The 22,091-nt window shown below is 35.7% G+C and overlaps 1 long non-coding RNA gene across 2 annotated transcripts in view; it reads right to left on the reverse strand.

Moving 5' to 3' along the window:
* The window catches only part of LOC143051559 (uncharacterized), a 428,761-nt gene extending 411,960 nt beyond the window's left edge, over positions 1 to 16,801 (reverse strand). For both annotated transcript variants that reach the window (XR_012970828.1, XR_012970829.1), the window contains exons 1-2: positions 16,715 to 16,801; positions 4,314 to 4,497 (exon numbers count right to left, since the gene is read on the reverse strand). This is a non-coding gene — a long non-coding RNA (uncharacterized LOC143051559). The remainder of the gene's footprint in view (positions 1 to 4,313; positions 4,498 to 16,714) is intronic.
* Between the last annotated feature and the right edge of the window lie 5,290 nt (positions 16,802 to 22,091).

Below are 22,091 nucleotides of genomic sequence, written 5' to 3' on the forward strand. Positions count from 1 at the left end.
TAACTATTTTGATCTGAGCGTCACTGATGAGTCTTATGAAGATGAAACGCGCGTCTGGCGTATAAAATTATAATCCTGGTACTTTTGATAACTATTTACACCACTGGGTCGATGCCACTGCTGGTGGACGTTTCGTCCCCGAGGGTATCACCAGCCCAGTAGTCAGTACTTCGGTGTTGACATGAATATCAATTATATGGTCATTTTATAAATTTTCCTTTTACAAAACTTTGAATTCTTCGAAAAACTAAGGATTTTCTTACCCCAGGAGTAGATTACCTTAGCCATATTTGGCACAACTTTTAGGAATTTTTGATCCTCAATGCTCTTCAACTTTGTATTTATTTGGCTTTTTAACTATTTTGATCTGAGCGTCACTGATGAGTCTTATGAAGATGAAACGCGCGTCTGGCGTATAAAATTATAATCCTGGTACTTTTGATAACTATTTACACCACTGGGTCGATGCCACTGCTGGTGGACGTTTCGTCCCCGAGGGTATCACCAGCCCAGTAGTCAGTACTTCGGTGTTGACATGAATATCAATTATATGGTCATTTTATAAATTTTCCTTTTACAAAACTTTGAATTCTTCGAAAAACTAAGGATTTTCTTACCCCAGGAGTAGATTACCTTAGCCATATTTGGCACAACTTTTAGGAATTTTTGATCCTCAATGCTCTTCAACTTTGTATTTATTTGGCTTTTTAACTATTTTGATCTGAGCGTCACTGATGAGTCTTATGAAGATGAAACGCGCGTCTGGCGTATAAAATTATAATCCTGGTACTTTTGATAACTATTTACACCACTGGGTCGATGCCACTGCTGGTGGACGTTTCGTCCCCGAGGGTATCACCAGCCCAGTAGTCAGTACTTCGGTGTTGACATGAATATCAATTATATGGTCATTTTATAAATTTTCCTTTTACAAAACTTTGAATTCTTCGAAAAACTAAGGATTTTCTTACCCCAGGAGTAGATTACCTTAGCCATATTTGGCACAACTTTTAGGAATTTTTGATCCTCAATGCTCTTCAACTTTGTATTTATTTGGCTTTTTAACTATTTTGATCTGAGCGTCACTGATGAGTCTTATGAAGATGAAACGCGCGTCTGGCGTATAAAATTATAATCCTGGTACTTTTGATAACTATTGTATGCATTTCCAATAGGGTCCTATGTTAAACTAAGTCCCCGTTGGTGGCCATCTTGGATAATGGATCGGCTACAAAGTAACAACACTTGGTCAGCACTCCATAAGGAACATTCATGCTATGTTTGGTTTCATTCCATTTAGTGGTTCTCTAGGAGAAGTCATTTGTATGCATTTCCCATAGGGTCCTATGTTAAACTAAGTCCCCCGCTGGCGGCCATCTTGGATGATGGATCGGCTACAAAGTAACAACACTTGGTCAGCACCCCATAAGGATAATTCATGCTATGTTTGGTTTTATTCCATTCAGTGGTTCTCTAAAAGAAGTCATTTGTATGCATTTCCCATAGGGTCCTATGTTAAACTAAGTCCCTGGCTGGCGGCCATTTGGGTGATGGATCGGCAACAAAGTAACAACACTTGGTCAGCACCTCATAAGGAACATTCATGCCATGTTTGGTTTCATTCCATTCAATGGTTCTCTAAAAGAAGTCATTTGTATGCATTTCCCATAGCGTCCTATGTTAAACTAAGTCCCCCGCTGGCGGCCATCTTGGATGATGGATCGGCTACAAAGTAACAACACTTGGTCAGCACCTCATAAGGAACATTCATGCCATGTTTGGTTCCATTCCATTCAGTGGTTCTCTAGAAGAAGTTCAAAATGTAAATTGTTAACGACGACGACGACGGACGACGCCGGACGACGACGGACGACGGACGCCAAGTGGTGAGAAAAGCTCACTTGGCCCTTCGGGCCAGGTGAGCTAAAAATAGGTCATTTACCACAATGAAAGATAAATGTGATAAAAGAATATACATTCAAACAAAAAGAGGTGCAACAACAGAAAATAGAAACCACATTCTTACTCTTAATTTCATCGGATCTCAAAATTTAAACTCTTACCAGAATTTTTACTCTATCTATCAGAATAACTCAAGGAGTTTCTAAGTGTAACTCGAGCTTAAACTAGAATTCTTACTGGAAAAAATATTCGAAATCAAAATAAAACTCGAACTCTAACTTAATTTGTGTCGATTATGGAGCGTTGTGTAATAACAGAAATGTTAGCCAATTTTAAATTTCTTCCGAAAACGGTGTCATTGAGGGCTTTTTTTTAAAGTACCGAGTTTGTGGCTTTTTAAACACGGCATTTCGGGTTTTATCTTCCCGGTGCAATGTATAAGTTAGTGAATTTATTCTGATTGTAGTCTAAATGGAACGTGTTACTTTTCAGCCCAGATACCCTCAATCTTCCGAAGTAGAAGATTCTAAATCTGCAAGCCGTAAATTAATTTTTTTATACGGCATGAGGCACACATTAGTTTTTCCTATACAACAAATGCAATTAAGAAATTTAGATGACTCCAACTTTGACAATTACTTTTTAATAAACTGTTACTGTATGTTTAATAATGAATAATCAAAATACCTTAAAAAAACATTATTATATAAAAAAAAATATATATATAATTTAACCCAATAGTTCCAAGCATTGCAAGAAATGCTGCTATGCTAGCAACGTCGTTCTATAACGTTAAGAGAAAAGTTATAATTCCCGCCAAAAATTGATACAATAAGATTATTTCCACTGTAGCGGATTTAAAACATCGGTGACCCCCCTTTTTTATTAATGCTTTTAAAATCTCCCCTGAAGCTGCAACTAATGCAGAAGTTTGAAGGAAAAAACATTAGTAGATTTTTTTTATTTCAAGAAAAATCTATAATAAACGGCAATTAAAAATGGCGGGAAATGTAAAAAGGCCTTAAAAAATAAGGAAACTGAGAAAAATAAATGTGTAAAAGATAAAAGTTACAATTGACTGTTTTAGTTAGACCAGTTAAACATCGTTTTTCAATAATTTTGCCTTCTTTTAACATTTTTGAGCGCTATTTCTATATTACGGTATAACGCAATTCTTTACTTTTTGATGACGTCATATCTCGAAAACAACATCGGTGACCCCAATTTTTTTTTCGCCTAAAATATTGAAATAAGTATGATCTGTCTAAATGCAAAATTTCAATGAATTATTATTAGTAGTTTAAATAGTGTGATTTCCCTTTAAGGGGTTGACTGACAATTTTGGTCATGTTGACTTATTTGAAGGTCTTATTTTGCTGAACATTATTGCTGTTTACAGTTTATCTCTATCTATAATAGTATTCAAGATAATAACCAAAAACTGCAAAATTTCCTTAAAATTACCAATTCAGGGGCAGCAACCCAACAACAGGTTGTCATATTCGTCTGAAAATTTCAGGGCAGATAGATCTTGACCTGATCAACAATTTAACCCACGTCAGATTTGCTCTAAATGCTTTGGTTTTTAAGATATAAGCCAAAATATACATTTTACCCCTGTGTTCTATTTTTAGCCATGGTGACCATCTTGGTTTAATGGCCAGGTCATTGAACACATTTTTTAAACTAGATACCCCAAGGATGATCGTGGCCAAGTAGTTTCAGAGGAGAAGATTTTTGTAAAAGTTTACGGACGACGGACGCCGGACAACGGACGCCGGACAACGGACGCCAAGTGATGAGAAAAGCTCATTGACCGGACAAGCAATTTTGTGTGTCTTTGTTCACCGTGGACAAGTGAAAAAATGATGCTTGACATTGTTGATTTATATAATCATAAAGAAAAGTCCACAAAATCCATTCACAAAAGTAGAAAAAATATCAAATAACAAGACGAAAACAACATGTTTTAGTAAAACTCATCATGATCAAGACAGATTGGTTTTCAAACAAAAAATAGGTATGGGGATCCGGGTTTCATTCATATTCTGTGATTTTTTCCAATTGATCCGGGATTGTTGATCAGGTTATCAGGTTATAGCAACGGTACACCAGAAATGGTAGTTATTAATTTCAAAGACTTATTTCTCAAGAATGAAAACTTAATGAACAGTCGAGATGTATTTAAGCATCTTAAGATAGGTCATCGCTCGGAAGTCAAGAATCGGAAATCAGAGACGGCAAAGCGCAAATATCATGAAAATCAAAGAGCAGAATGCTCTGAGGGATATGATTGCCATAGTTTTCATTGACACATGTATAGCAGTTCTGACCAACTTTTCATTAAGCAAATGCGTCAGATTCGGATGACTAATTATCAATATGATTAAATGATTAAACATGTTAAATACCCAATGTGAAATCTGTTGGCCAGAGTTCTGCAATTGTCAATAGGGGATTACACGTGGGCCTTCATCAAACTCTTATTGCAACTTCAGCATGTTATTGTACAGTCTGTCGTCATGGTCTTAATGCCACTTTATATTACATACATTTTTACCCCATCTGCCACCAGTCAATAAGCCTGATCAGAATCTGCAAATAAAGATTTATATAAAATGTTAAACATGTAAATTATCATTGATATGGTCATAATTATAACTGTATACAAAACTTTGAATTTTTGAAATACTAAGGCTTTTCTACCTCAGGAATAGATTACCTTAGCTGTATTTTGCAAAACTTTTATGAATTTTTGGTCCTCAATGGTCTTAATCTTCGTACTTTATTTGGCCATTTTAACTTTTTTTTTATTTGAATGTCACTGATGAGTCTTTTGTAGACAAAACGCGCGTCTGGCACAAATACAAAATTTCAATCCTGGTATCTTTGATGAGTTTATTTATCATGTTTATAAACAGATGTGAACCTGTAAAAAAAAAATCCTGGGTCTAATATTATTAAATGTAATTTGAAGAATGGAATGCCAATAAAATTTGCTGACAATACAGTGAAGGTCATACAGTTCCCTCGTAATTCAGATTTTATAAAGAACAATGTGTACTTATCTAATCGAAATTTCTTGATTGCAGGTGCATATTTTGTGGTATGTACTTGTACACAAGACAGGCATGTGATATCTAATTCATGTTTCAGATTGCTAGAGTAAAGGAGGGGGCTAGATACGGGGAATTCTGTAATTCGAAGAGTGAAACCTATGGTTCACATACATGTACCTGTCTATTTGTTATATCACAGTGTTTTTGTTAAACAATTGTTAACATTGTTATCACAACTAATTCAAATTTTCTGAAGATAAAAAACAATTACCCCACATCTATGATTAGTGATACATTATTAAAATGTAATAACATATACATGTAGCCTAGATGAAATTTATTTTGATAATCACGTTTATCTAAGGGGACGACCATTTGATATACTAGACGTGCAAAATAAATTGTGTTACCATGGTTACTGACAGCGATTTACAACAGCCTGCAAACTGCACAAGCCTTAAAATGGTGGGAAAGAGATTACATAAAGTGATCTGGTACAAGGGTTAAAAATGTGATTACCCAGTGATCTGGAAGGTTTTTTTCACTATGGTCCCAGGGCCCCTCGAAAATAAATTCAATGGGCCATTTTAAAAAATAATGGGCCATTTGAATTGACCTCTGTAAAAAATAAAAAAAGTATCAGTATATTTTGGCAAAAAGGTGTTGGTACTTACCTTTATGATTTTAAATAAAATCATGGATATTGTTCCTGTGATTTTGTAATTTCAATTTCAATGAATATATATACAATAACTTCTTCCAACCCCAACAATATTTCAGTTAACCTTTATTTACTATGTTTAAACTGGTACTGTTGCCTTGTTCATGTTAATGTTTTTTTTTGTACATTAAATTTGGGTCTTTGTCGATACCATACTTATTCCAGATGTTCTGTATCAGAGGTCATTTCATCTTGTATTATTATAACTTCATCACGGTGACAAGAATAACAGTATAGAGTACCATTAAACAAAACTTTTAACAAAACAACAAATCGCTGAAGTCATGTTTACAAAATGTCAAAACAAGCCAAAGACCAAAAAATGACAAGGACAGTTAACATGGTTAAGCGTCTTTTATGGAGACAAAAACTATATTCCTAAAAAGTCTTTGGGGTTCTTCAATCGAAATAATACCAAACTAAACTAAATGAGATTATTATAAGAGTTAAATCTCGTCTGTACTAGCCAAATTTCACAAATTTAAAGATGTTTATAAAATAAATATATCATGAATGAGGGTTAATTACGTTTTTCGGATTATCAGATAGACCGCATGGTTCTATTATTACTATAGGAAAACACCCGAGACGTTAAATCGCATGGTTCTATTATCAGGCCACATGTATAACGTTTTGCATCATTAAAAAAATTGCACCATGCACTTTTGTCAATTTTTTTTTGGTGTAATGTAAAGTCCTAGTCCGTTTTGTAGTCCAAATATATATCTAAAATTCAGAAAGATTGAACCAATCACTTTTACAAATTGAGCCAATACACATCCATACCCTTATTGACAAAGTCAAGAGATGTTCCAAAAACTGTAAATATTACCTTTTTGCACTTGGCCTAATCACTCATTCCATATCAAAATCAGTTTAAATACAACATCCAAAAATTTATTTCATCTCTCTTCTTTCATTTCCACCCAAAAAAATCTAATTAAAAGGAACTATATTTGCATGATTTGTGGAGAACGAAAAGCGGGGTCATTAATTGTTGTCTTGGGCCTATTAGGGGCCTAAAACTTGACAAATTCTGATAAAACTTGGCATGATTTAAGCTTAGTATATTATAAAACAGTTTACAAAGTTTCAAAGCCATATGATACCAAATAAAAACAAGAGGCTCTGAAGAGCCTGAATTGCTCACCTTAATTCTTTTGGTTAAATCTCTCATCAATGATTATTTTGGCTTTTCAATTTATTTAAATGTTTTTTGGATCGTCCTATTTTCTTCAAAAGCCAAAAAAAATAATCATTTTCTCCTATGTTCTATTTTAGCCATAGGAGCTATGTTTCTTGACATACAAGGAAATAAAATATAAAATTTATACTAGATACTCTGAAACTCATTTAGCCTAAGTTTGGCTGAAATTGATACAGCAGTTTCAAAGGAGAAGATTTTTTAAAGTAAGTCAACATGATGAACAAATTGTGAAAAAAGTCTTTAAAGGGCAATAACTCCTTAAGGGGTCAATTGACAATTTTGGTCAATTTGACTTAATTGAAGATCTTACTTTGCTGAACATTATTGCTGTTTACAGTTTATTTCTATCTATAATTATATTCAAGATAATAAACAAAAACAGCAAAATTTCCTTAAAATTATCAATTCAGGGGCAGCAACCCAACAACAGGTTGTCTGATTCATCTGAAAATTTCAGGGCAGATAGATCTTGACCTGATAAACAATATTACCCCATGTCAGATTTGCTCTAAATGCTTTGGTTTTTGAGTTATAAGCCAAAAACTGCATTTGACCCCTATGTTCTATTTTTAGCAATGGCGACCATGTTTGTTGATAGATCATAACTTCGGATACAATTTACAAACTAGATACCCTAAGGAACATTCAGTTAAAGTTTGGAAGTATTTGGCCCAGTAGTTTCAGAGGAGAAGATTTTTGTAAAAGATTACTAAGATTTACGAAAAATGGTTAAAAATTGACTATAAAGGGCAATAACTCCTAAAGGGGTCAACTGACCATTTCCATCAAGGTGACTTATTTGCAAATCTTACTTTGCTGAACATTATTCCTGTTTACAGTTTATCTCTATCTATAATAATATTCAAGATAATAACCAACTAGAGGCTCTCAAGAGCCTGTATCGCTCACCTGATTCTATGAAATCACTGGGTTTTTGAAATCATATGAAAAAATATAAAATTTGGCTAAAAGTGACAACACAACCTCATTGATAAGGAAAGGAACATGTTTAATTTCATTCAAAAGTCCCCCACTGGCGGCCATCTTGGATGGCGGATCGGCTACAAAGTAACAACACTTGGTCAGCACCTCATAAGGAACATTCATGCCATGTTTGGTTTTATTCCATTCAGTGGTTCTCTAAAAGAAGTCATTTGTATGCATTTCCCATAGGGTCCTATGTTAAACTAAGTCCCCTGCTGGCGGCCATCTTGGATGATGGATCTGCTACAAAGTAACAACACTTGGTCAGCACCTCATAAGGAACATTCATGCAATGTTTAGTTTTATTCCATTCAGTGGTTCTCTAAAAGAAGTCATTTGTATGCATTTCCAATAGGGTCCTATGTTAAACTAAGTCCCTGCTGGCGGCCATCTTGGATAATGGATCGGCTACAAAGTAACAACACTTGGTCAGCACCACATTAGGAACATTCATGCCATGTTTGATTTCATTCCATTCAGTGGTTCTCTAAAAGAAGTCATTTGTATGCATTTCCCATAGGGTCCTATGTTAAACTAAGTCCCATGCTGGCGGCCATCTTGGATGATGGATGGGCTACAAAGAAACAACACATGGTCAGCACAGCATAAGGAACATTCATGCAATGTTTGGTTTCATTCCATTCAGTTGTTCTCTAAAAGAAGTCATTTGTATGCATTTCCCATAGGGTCCTATGTTAAACTAAGTCCCCCGCTGGCGTCCATCTTGGATAATGGATCGGCTACAAAGTAACAACACTTGGTCAGCACCACATTAGGAACATTCATGCCATGTTTGATTTCATTCCATTCAGTGGTTCTCTAAAAGAAGTCATTTGTATGCATTTCCCATAGGGTCCTATGTTAAACTAAGTCCCCCGCTGGCGGCCATCTTGGATGATGGATTGGCTACAAAGTAACAACACTTGGTCAGCACTCCATAAGGAACATTCATGCTATGTTTGGTTTCATTCCATTTAGTGGTTCTCTAGAAGAAGTCATTTGTATGCATTTCCCATAGGGTCCTATGTTAAACTAAGTCCCCCGCTGGCAGCCATCTTGGATGATGGATCGGCTAAAAAGTAACAACACTTGGTCAGCACTCCATAAGGAACATTCATGCTATGTTTGGTTTCATTCCATTTAGTGATTCTCTAGAAGAAGTCATTTGTATGCATTTCCCATAGGGTCCTATGTTAAACTAAGTCCCCCGCTGGCGGCCATCTTGGATGATGGATCGGCTACAAAGTAACAACACTTGGTCAGCACCCCATAAGGAACATTCATGCTATGTTATGTTTTATTCCATTCAGTGGTTCTCTAAAAGAAGTCATTTGTATGCATTTCCCATAGGGTCCTATGTTAAACTAAGTCCCCTGCTGGCGGCCATCTTGGATAATGGATCGGCTACAAAGTAACAACACTTGGTCAGCACCACATTAGGAACATTCATGCCATGTTTGATTTCATTCCATTCAGTGGTTCTCTAAAAGAAGTCATTTGTATGCATTTCCCATAGGGTCCTATGTTAAACTAAGTCCCATGCTGGCGGCCATCTTGGATGATGGATGGGCTACAAAGAAACAACACATGGTCAGCACGGCATAAGGAACATTCATGCAATGTTTGGTTTCATTCCATTCAGTTGTTCTCTAAAAGAAGTCATTTGTATGCATTTCCCATAGGGTCCTATGTTAAACTAAGTCCCCCGCTGGCGTCCATCTTGGATAATGGATCGGCTACAAAGTAACAACACTTGGTCAGCACCACATTAGGAACATTCATGCCATGTTTGATTTCATTCCATTCAGTGGTTCTCTAAAAGAAGTCATTTGTATGCATTTCCCATAGGGTCCTATGTTAAACTAAGATGGATTGGCTACAAAGTAACAACACTTGGTCAGCACTCCATAAGGAACATTCATGCTATGTTTGGTTTCATTCCATTTAGTGGTTCTCTAGAAGAAGTCATTTGTATGCATTTCCCATAGGGTCCTATGTTAAACTAAGTCCCCCGCTGGCGGCCATCTTGGATGATGGATCGGCTACAAAGTAACAACACTTGGTCAGCACCTCATAAGGAACATTCATGCCATGTTTGGTTTTATTCCATTCAGTGGTTCTCTAAAAGAAGTCATTTGTATGCATTTCCCATAGGGTCCTATGTTAAACTAAGTCCCCTGCTGGCGGCCATCTTGGATGATGGATCTGCTACAAAGTAACAACACTTGGTCAGCACCTCATAAGGAACATTCATGCAATGTTTAGTTTTATTCCATTCAGTGGTTCTCTAAAAGAAGTCATTTGTATGCATTTCCAATAGGGTCCTATGTTAAACTAAGTCCCTGCTGGCGGCCATCTTGGATAATGGATCGGCTACAAAGTAACAACACTTGGTCAGCACCACATTAGGAACATTCATGCCATGTTTGATTTCATTCCATTCAGTGGTTCTCTAAAAGAAGTCATTTGTATGCATTTCCCATAGGGTCCTATGTTAAACTAAGTCCCATGCTGGCGGCCATCTTGGATGATGGATGGGCTACAAAGAAACAACACATGGTCAGCACGGCATAAGGAACATTCATGCAATGTTTGGTTTCATTCCATTCAGTTGTTAAGAAGTCATTTGTATGCATTTCCCATAGGGTCCTATGTTAAACTAAGTCCCCCGCTGGCGTCCATCTTGGATAATGGATCGGCTACAAAGTAACAACACTTGGTCAGCACCACATTAGGAACATTCATGCCATGTTTGATTTCATTCCATTCAGTGGTTCTCTAAAAGAAGTCATTTGTATGCATTTCCCATAGGGTCCTATGTTAAACTAAGTCCCCCGCTGGCGGCCATCTTGGATGATGGATTGGCTACAAAGTAACAACACTTGGTCAGCACTCCATAAGGAACATTCATGCTATGTTTGGTTTCATTCCATTTAGTGGTTCTCTAGAAGAAGTCATTTGTATGCATTTCCCATAGGGTCCTATGTTAAACTAAGTCCCCCGCTGGCGGCCATCTTGGATGATGGATCGGCTACAAAGTAACAACACTTGGTCAGCACCCCATAAGGAACATTCATGCTATGTTTGGTTTTATTCCATTCAGTGGTTCTCTAAAAGAAGTCATTTGTATGCATTTCCCATAGGGTCCTATGTTAAACTAAGTCCCCCGCTGGCGGCCATCTTGGATGATGGATCGGCAACAAAGTAACAACACTTGGTCAGCACCTCATAAGGAACATTCATGCCATGTTTGGTTTCATTCAATTCAGTGGTTCTCTAAAAGAAGTCATTTGTATGCATTTCCCATAGGGTCCTATGTTAAACTAAGTCCCCTGCTGGCGGCCATTTTGGATGAAGGATCGGCTACAAAGTAACAACACTTGGTCAGCACCCCATAAGGAACATTCATGCTATGTTTGGTTTTATTCCATTCAGTGGTTCCCTAAAAGAAGTCATTTGTATGCATTTCCCATAGGGTCCTATGTTAAACTAAGTCCCCCGCTGGCGGCCATCTTGGATGATGGATCGGCAACAAAGTAACAACACTTGGTCAGCACCTCATAAGGAACATTCATGCCATGTTTGGTTTCATTCAATTCAGTGGTTCTCTAAAAGAAGTCATTTGTATGCATTTCCCATAGGGTCCTATGTTAAACTAAGTCCCCTGCTGGCGGCCATCTTGGATGAAGGATCGGCTACAAAGTAACAACACTTGGTCAGCACCCAATAAGGAACATTCATGCTATGTTTGGTTTTATTCCATTCAGTGGTTCTCTAAAAGAAGTCATTTGTATGCATTTCCCATAGGGTCCTATGTTAAACTAAGTCCCCGGCTAGCAGCCATCTTGGATGATGGATCGGCAACAAAGTAACAACACTTGGTCAGCACCTCATAAGGAACATTCATGCCATGTTTGGTTTCATTCAATTCAGTGGTTCTCTAAAAGAAGTCATTTGTATGCATTTCCCATAGGGTCCTATGTTAAACTAAGTCCCCCGCTGGCGGCCATCTTGGATGATGGATCGGCTACAAAGTAACAACACTTGGTCAGCACCTCATAAGGAACATTCATGCCATGTTTGGTTCCATTCCATTCAGTGGTTCTCTAGAAGAAGTTCAAAATGTAAATTGTTAACGACGACGACGACGGACGACGACGACGGACGACGGACGCCAAGTGGTGAGAAAAGCTCACTTGGCCCTTCGGGCCAGGTGAGCTAAAAACAGCAAAATTTCCTTAAAATTACCAATTCAGGGGCAGCAACCCAACAACAGGTTGTCTGATTCATCTGAAAAGGAGTATGTTCGATAAGGTCCTAAAATCAGTCAGGGGACTTACTTAAATGAGTGATTTTCTAAATCACTGATTCAAGTAACATTATTTCCATAACGAATGGAAGTAAGAGTTGTCTTTCTTCAATAATCACCTATTTAAGTAGTACAAAATGATCACTAGAAGAAGTGATTTAATTTTACTGTAGCTTAAAATATAGAATACTAATGATCCAGGGACTAATTATGTTTCTAAACTTATCAGAACCAACATCTGTGTTGTCTAGGATGACCAGGTCATTTCAGGTGATGACCTTGTACTGAATCTAGGATAATGACATAAAAATCACTTGTTTAAGTATCATACCTCAATTTCCTTCCCAAAAATCACTTTTTTAAGTATTATTATTTTAATAACCCCCATTAATTTCAACACCCCCGAACAGTGAAATTTTTATCGCGAACAGTAGAATTTTATTACATAATCTGAAAGATAAAACCTTGAACTTTACAGGAAAAATACTCCCACTGCTGGGAAAAATATGTTAAGAAAGTATCAGTCCATTATGTAAAGCCATTATAACAGCATTTTTTCCAACTAAAATAGAATTTGCAGCTAAATGATAGTATCAAAGGCATAAACCTTGCTACTAAAAGAAGCAAAAAAATCATTTTTTTTTAATTTTACTAATAAAAAGATATTATTTAAATCTATGTGTTAAAAATTTTGGTAAAACTACAAAATCACAATTTGTGACAAAACTTCGAATTTGCTACTTAAATAAGTGATTTAAAAATCACTTATTTCAATAAGTCCCCTGACTGAAAATGGCCCCCTTTTTTAGCGTAAATTTCAAATTCGGATTTATTGACCAATATCACGATAAATTATAGCTAATAAATTGACTAGATAGGATATAAGCAATTTTGTTGAAAATTTTACGTTTCTGCGTTTCATTATGACGTCACAAGTTGTACTCATATTGATTTTTCGCGAAAAAATCAATGAAAATGGGTAAATTTCCAAAGATTATTTGACAGGAAACATAGAGCGCATACGTCGACAACAAAGATCTTTTAAAATAATGTTTGTGAAGACATTTAACATGTCTTATTTAAATATTAAGTTTGTCGACGCCTGCGCTCTATGTTTCCTGGTCCTTTATTTGGTTGAAATCCAGCTGATTTTGTCAAATTTCACTAAAATCCCTTATCTTGACCTTTTTGGGATGTAAAAATCAACGTGTTAGAATTAAACTTTGACAAAAAAAGCTCTGTTTAACTTTCTCACATGCCTCTAAGGCAACTTAAAACAATTATTGTCTTGTAACCATGAACTTTATAATTGGGGCCAAATATGGCACTTACCGAACTTACTCCTTTCAGGGCAGATAGATCTTGACCTGATAAACAATATTACCCCATGTCAGATTTGCTCTAAATGCTTTGGTTTTTGAGTTATAAGCCAAAAACTGCATTTGACCCCTATGTTCTATTTTTAGCAATGGCGACCATGTTTGTTGATAGATCAAAACTTCGGATACAATTTATAAATTAGATACCCTAAGGAACATTCAGTTAAAGTTTGAAAGTATTTGGCCCAGTGGTTTCAGAGAAGATTCTTGAAATAGTTTACGACGACAGACGACGGACGACGACAGACGACGACGGACGACGACGGACGCCAAGTGATGGCATAAGCTCACTTGTCCCTTCGGGATAGGTGAGCTAAAAAGCCAATCAGAGCGTTCTCCGTATCATGGTGTTTAGATCGCAAGAACCACAACTATTATACCTCCTTAGACATGTTAGAGAGGACAATTATTTTTCGCGTTTATCTACATCATGTACATGTAAATAACGATTATACTGCTTTAATATAAAGTTTCTCTGTATTCTGACTACTGTTTTCTTTGAAATGTTAAATATTTAAGGGATCATACCAGTTGCATAATATATATTAAAATAAGTAAAACATGTGGAAACAAGAATCACAGTGTCCATAGTACATGGATACCACATCGACACTACATGTAGTTCCGTTCACACCCCATTTGTTTTGAAGTTCATCTATCATCTTTCAATTGTATTGTTAGAAGTTTTAACAGTTCTCTTAATTCGTGTCACTAATGTGTATATAAAGGGAGTTTATCATGTTTATGGATAATATATGGATGACATTCACAATGTTTGACACGAAGTCATTTTGAATATAGATTTAAACAAGATCAACATGCGATGGTGCTTTGATTGTCATTCTTTATCTTAAGTTCACAGTGAGACTTTACGACGTGTAAATTGAATAATTGCACCTTGTAAGTTAAGTACGTCCCCTGGGACCAGTATATGTACAAAAAATGTATCATCGGGCTTAACTTTCTGCTTTCAAAGCTGCCTGACAGCATATGGATTTATTTTAAGGTTTGAGTTTTGGGATGAGTTTTGGGAAGTCTTAATTAGGTTTGTTTTGTTTCTGTATAGTAACTTCCATTGTTCAGGTGAAGTATGACTGTGTTTTATATCTACTTCACCCCAATACTTAACCGAGCCCTAGTCTATTTGAGCAATCTTAATTATGATAGTATCAGATTTGAGGTATAATCCACCAATTAATGGTATTGAATTCCTGACCATGCTGACTAGTCCAAATAATTATAACGTCTGGCAAGGCTATTTTCATTTTTTTTTCTGGGACGCCTTCCTATGACATACGTAGGAAGGTGTCCCAGAAAATTCATAGGAAGGTGTCCCAGAAAAAAAATTAAATAGCCTTGCCAGACGTCATAAATCATGTAAATAGGCCAAATAAAAAAGTATGTGTGGTTCCAGTTACATCTGAAAAAAAGTTAGGGTAGATAGGTAGGGATTTTTTTTATTTTATGTTTTTTTTTACATTGAGTCGATGGGCGCAACATTCTGACTTTAACAGTGCTTAATGAAAAATGGCAATAAATCTTTAGGGTAGGCTATTTTTAAGGGAGTTCGCTTCTCAGTTTCATAGTAATTAACTTTTCAAAAGCTTAGTTTATATTGATCATGTTGATAGGGGATTAATAAAAGAATCCATAGAGCATAAAAAATATATAGGTCGCTGTGCTCGTTTTCGATATATAAGCCATTGAAATTTTGGCGGGAAAATATTTTCTCTTGACTTTTCATAGCTTTATTATTGACAAGTTAAAGTCTTCAAAAACTATTAAAAAGTAATTAAAATTTTAAAAGACTTAAACATGTTAAACAGACAGCTTTAAAACTACACATCATGTACATGTAAAAGAATTATAAAAAGAAAAATGGGGGTTATCGGGCAAAATTTGTTTATGCATTCCAACGGATAAAACCAGAGGATGCCTGAAAATCTGACCAAAATTCCAAAACATGACAGCCAGCTTCCTTAAGCTGAAAAAGAAGGGACGGTAGGGTAACTGGAACCACATATATTTTTATTTGGCCTTAACGTGACGGTACCCAAATTGCACCTATTTTGACAGTTTTTTCACCTACATTTTTTTATGATAAAGAAAAAAAATTCCATTCTGTGTTTATTTTGTAGCCGTATCCTTCTTTATTATATAGGAACACTAATTTGATTGTTAATCCATACGGAATCATAAGAAAATTGGTCTAAACTGACCTCCAAACCATCAATGATTCTGAAATGAGGAGTACCCAAATTGCATCCATGCTTAAATTCGCACTGTCAAAATTCTGATAACAGAGCTTTTGTTTAATTTCTTCAAATATTTTGAACAATTAGATATTAGTCCATGCTTACTCTTTATTTTTTTTAAATGGAGACTAGTAACATATTGTATTTGATCATTTTAAAAAGATGACGTTTTGATGACGTCGCCATGCGACGTTTCAGTAAAAGACAGTATACATTTTGCTTTTTCAGTAAACACTTCACCTGTTGATAAATACTGTGAACGTTTTGTGCATATCTAAATAGTTTGACCTATGTTGAAAGATGTGCATAGTATCAAATCATAAAAATACAAATTGTTTACGGTCTCTAGGAAATCTTGTAAGATTATTTTAACTATTTTGGCTTAATAGGTGCAATTTGGGTACTCGGTGCAATTTGGGTACCGTTACGTTACATGTATTTGGACTAATTTCTGACCCTTTTTACATTGTAAGCACAATTTTAATTCTAAATGCATTTATAAGTCTTAATGAAAGGTTCAAGACAAGCTTTTTATAAAAAAAAATACTTGCCACAAAAAAAATGGCAAACATCAGCGCCGCCTGGTGTCTAAAAACTTTTCAACGGCATTAAGTTTTACTGTCTTTTAACTTTCAAATTTGGTTTCATAAATACTTTAACCTTAAAGAAAATAAAAATACTCAGTTAAACGTTCAATTGAACATTTCTTCTCAGTCATCATTTAGAAAGTTTCGTCCAAATGCAAAGAAAAAGAGATATGGAAACCCGGAAATGTGTCCATAGACCTGTTGCTGTGTTCAAAATGTAAATAAATATTTTTTTAAAATGAGATAAAATGAGTACGGCCTATGTCATTTCTTCACTTGAGTCAGATATAACAGAAATATTCAAAACTTACCATTTAAAGTCATTGAAATGACATCTTCTTGGTTAAAAATAATTGTCTGTAGTTTGAGAATTGAGAACAGGAAGCTTCAAATGTCAAAACGAGACACCGAATGACGGGATTGGGACAAGTCGGACCAGGAAAACTCGGACCAGTTTTAAAAAAAACTCGGATTAGATTGAACGATCTGACCAGTTTGAAACACTGATTGGGCCCATTTAAGGTCAATACAATTTCAAAGACACCTCGGAACAATGTGAAACACTGATTGGCCTCATTTAAGAACGCTTCTCAGTTGTTGATTCTAAGGGGGAAAAGGGGGCGTAGAGGACGTAAGACTCGGCCTCCCGTTTGATCGCCAAATAAATAATAAATATTTTTTCCCGGTATATATATATAGATTTTTTTTATATAAAAACGTCCCTACATTTTTTTTATTTAATTGTCTTAAAAATTGGTCCGAGTTGTCTTAAAATGATATTGACAAAATTTCATTGTTTTATGATGAGTCTATAAAAAAAATTAAGTCACCGGCAAATCTGCAAATGGAGCCACTGATTCACATAAATTTGCCAATGAATATTGACTGAACGCTAACATTTCCCCAACAGGCGGATCTTTTCCTTCGTCACCTCAGTGAGGGTCTGGAATTGGGGGAGGGGGAGGGGTGTCGTATCTACAAACTGATTCACCTTTGTGACACATGCAACCGACATTCGGCAATCCTCGGTAGAATCCGCTACTCTCCTTCTTAGATGAGGGTACGGAATCGGCCGAGTTGAGACGAATGATGCAACCGAGTGGCGGATCCAGCCCCCCTTTTTTCGGACGATCAATGTATTTAAATGGGGACATATAGTTGGACCCCCCTTTATCCTAGTTTGGGACCCCTTTTAAAAATGGCTGGATCTGTCCCTGCATGCATGTAATTCAGTACAAAGAGTCACAATTTCCTTCGTCAACTTTGTGACACATATAATTTCAGAAACTTTTAAGTCAATTGACAATGTTTTTTTTTTTGTGGAATAGTACATTTTTTTGTACAAGTTCAACTTGTATGCGAACACTGTCACAGGCATGTGCACTTAAATTTTCTTGGTGGCTTTAATTCAATAAATAACAACTAGCCTGTTTCCTTTGGAAATGCAGAAAGTTTCACTTCCGCATACAAAAGTCTTAGGAAGCTATACCATTTGATTTTTATGGGGTGGGGGGTTTTTATGCTGGCTTCGGGGGAGGGCTAGGATGAAATTTGAAAAAAATTGGCAGGACAGGAGTTTTTAGTAAAAAAAAAGTCAGGATGTGACACTTGCTAAAAAAAAAGTCAGGACGACAATTTAGGCAAAAAAAGTCAGGATAAACTAAAAAAAAAAAGAAGGCAGGACCGATTAGAGTGAAAAATAAAAAGGCAGGACAGAGATTACAGCTAAAAAAAATGCAGGACAAAATTTTTCATCCTACCCCCCCCCCCCCCCCCCCCCCCATAAAATTCAAATGGTAGCTCCCTTAACACTTTCTGAAACGTCAAATCCTCTGTTTGCTAAGAAATTATCTTCCTGTAAAGACTTCGATAATTTTCAGTTATTTTCTTGTTACTTGATCGTCCACCCTCGCGTACACCCAACCATTAGACAGTATATTTATATATAATTAACTGCGGAGGGTCACCGACTGATATTAATAAACAAAACATACATGTAATAACATCAGATACACATACAACACAAACAGACAGAAAGACAGACAGACAGCACATATATGTATTAATACATAGATAGCACATGCAGAATAAAAGTAAAGCAAGTTATATATTAAAACAAATGTCAAATATCAGCACATAGTAGCACATAGCATTTATATCGGAGTAGCACATAGTATTTATATCGGAGTAGCACATAGTATTTATATCGGAGTAGCACATAGTATTTATATAGGAGTAGCACATAGTATTTATATCGGAGTAGCACATGCAGAATAAAACAGTATAATCACAAACAAAAGACTGCATGCAGCAATAGCAAACGTAATGCATAAGCAAAAGAAATAAATTGCTAAATAAATAAAGTAAAAATAACTGCAAAAAGATAAAACATAGAAAAACAAAAAAAAAACAAACAGCAGGCTTCGAGATCAAGTTATGGGGTAGCAAGTAAGTACATTATTTACAAGAACTGCATGTACATTTTTCTGAAAAACACCAGGTGGAGATAAAAATTTTGAACTGACCAAAAGTTGATAAGCTCCTTGAGGCAAGGAGTTCCAGAGTTTTGCTGCCTTATAACTAAAGCTTTTCTTACCATCATTGTTTTTTGGCCGTGATATATCTGCTATGCTTTGTACCTGAAGTTATATGAATTTTCTTTAATATTTACTAAATTATGTAGGAATTCTGGACTTGATTTATTAATAATTTTATATGTCTCTAATGCCATGGTTCTCAATCTTCTGATTTTTAGTGCTGGTAGCTTACATAATTAGACTGTTCAAGAAGTGTATCGTAAGAATTTGTGTAGTCGTCATAAATAAATCTGAGTGATCTTTCTTGAATTTTTTCTATTTTCTTTGTGTTTTGTTCACTGCAGAAGTGCCATGTAAGAGGACAGTAGCTGAGGTTTGACATGATAAATGAGTGGTATATTGTGAGTTAAGAGATTCTGGTGAGATGAGTGCCAATTCTTTTTAGAACGTTTAGTTGTCGTGCAGCTTTTTTCCAAATATTTGAAATGTGAGTGTTGAAATCCAGTTTAAAGTCTATTGTTACACCGAAAAGTTTCACTTCGTCGTCACATTTTATATTGAATCCATTTAGGTTTAAAACAATATTTTGAGTGTGTGTTTTTTTACCTATGGAAATTGCTAGGAATTTTTCTGGGTTTGCCTGCATTTTGTTGAAAGAGAACCATGATATTAGGGAATTACTATCTTCCTCTAAGGGTTGAATAACTGATTCAAAAGTAGTACCTGTTTTTGAGAGGGTGTCACCATCAGCATAGTTATATAAAATCACAGTGTTTGACAGAAAGAAAAATATCATTTATGAATACATTAAATAATACAGGGCCTAGTATAGATCCCTGAGGAACACCTTTCTTGCATTTGACTGATACTCTGGCCTATTTTTACACACTGTTTTCTTGCATGCAGTCAGATAGCTTTTGAGTAATTCCAGAGCAGATGGACTAAGGCCATATTATTCCAATTTAAAAAGAAGTAAATCATGTTATTACATGTATACGGGAATTTCTCGCTACATTGATGACCTGTTGGTGACCTTCTGCTGTTGTTTTTTTCTATGGTCGGGTTGTTGTCTCTTTGACACATTCCCCATTTCCATTCTCAATTTTATTTGTTTATTAATATCAGTCGGTTTAAAGAGCTCTTAAGAGCTCATGTTCATTGTTATTGTGTATATATGCAACCCGACTTTAAATAATGATTACTTTACTTTACTTTTACTTTTTACAGTGTGGATGGGGTATATAGAATATAGAATAATTGGGAGAGCAACATTGTGTCCGGGGATACAGAGGAACGTATGTATGGTACAGTGGCGGATCCAGGGGAGGGGGGTTCCGGCGGTTGGAACCCCCCCTTTTTATTTTGGCCGATCAATGCATTTGAATGGGAGCATATAGTTAAAACCCCCTTTACTCTGGGTTGGGAACCCCCCTTTTTAAAGTGGCTGGATCCGCCACCATGGTTTCAACAAATCAGTACTGATCTGAACACAATCTTATATCTATATATAAAAATTAGATATTAAATAGTGAACAGAACTGGATTCAGTGCTATATTAAACTTCTAGAAACAGGGGATACAGACGGGCACAACTGGACACTGCTATTTCTATATAAAAATTACAAAAACAGGGGGCTACAGGCGGACACAAGTGGACACACTGTTATTTCTATATAAAACGTATAGAAACTTGTGGCTACAGGCAGACACAGCTGGACCCATTGCTATATATAAAACTTTAAAAAAAAAAAAAAAAAAAAAAAACAGAGGGCTACAGGCGGACACAAGTGGACACAATGTTATTTCTATATAAAACGTATAGAAACTTGTGGCTACAGGCAGACACAGCTGGACCCAGTGCTATATATAAAACTTTTAAAAAAAAAAAAAAAAAAAAACAGGGGGCTACAGGCGGACACAAGTGAACACAGTGCAATTTCTATATAAAAACTGAATTCAGAACTTATGACTGTTACATACAGGGGGCTTCAGGCGGACACAATTAAGTGGACACAACGTTATTTATATATAAAACTTATAAAAACCGGTGGCTAAAGCTGGACACGCTGGACACAGCCGGACACAATGCTATTTCTATAAAAAAAAAAACACTAAAGAAACAGGGGGCTACAGGCGGACACAGCTGAAAAATCTAATTAAAATATAGATCTCTGATTTCGTTATACATCTAATTAAAATATAGATCTCTGATTTCGTTAACTAAATATCTTAACTTAACTTGCATTTAAAAAAAATGTCAGGCGGTGACGAAATTCCGTTATATGCCGCTTCTAGGCTATCAACCCCACTTAAACTTGTTATATCGTAAATCCAAATTGATTTATCTTTACAGTAGTGTATAACACGCCTATATTTGTTGTCGGAATCATCCGTAGCTATCCTTCCCAAGTATGTCAATCGTAATAATTTTGCCAACCCGGGCGCTGAAAATTTGGCAATAAACGTCTCCCAGTAAATGATTAATTATAAAAACTGTTTCAGAAAAAGCTGTTATTTTGTTTGTCTGAATAGAACTTATCCTCCAGCTAGTAAAATTGTATAAGATACCGTGAAAAAACCTAACAAGTGTTATTAGGGTGCTACCATTTGATTTTTAGGGGGGGGGGGTGGTGGCTAGAATGGTATTTGAAAAAATGCAGGACAGGAGTTTTGAATTAAAAAAATGCAGGATGAGCAACTTGGTAAAAAAAAAAAGACAGGATGACAATTCATGTAAAAAAAGTCAGGATAAATTAATAAAAAAAAAAGCAGGACCGAATAGGGTGAAAAATAAATAGGCAGGACAGAGATTGCAACTAAACAAAAATGCAGAACAAAAGTTTTAATCCTACCTCTCTAAAAATCAAATGGTAGCTCCCTTAGGTGGCAGAAACCAGTTATTTTACAATAAATCTTTAAAATTTCCTTGATTTATGATTTATTTTCTTGAAAATTCATTCAAGCTTATATACAAATAAAATGCAAGGTTTCAAGGAACTAAGATGTGTGCGTGCTTATGTAAATATATAGAAAACCTTTAAATTTGGGTGTCTGTCCAGCATGGAGATTTTAAAATTTATAAATGCATTGCAAATAAGGCAAAAAATGTGATGCTCTGATACCAATCTAATTCTCACTTGCAGAATCCTGC

This window comes from Mytilus galloprovincialis, chromosome 11 (genome assembly GCF_965363235.1).
Source record: "Mytilus galloprovincialis chromosome 11, xbMytGall1.hap1.1, whole genome shotgun sequence".
NCBI lineage: Eukaryota > Metazoa > Mollusca > Bivalvia > Mytilida > Mytilidae > Mytilus > Mytilus galloprovincialis.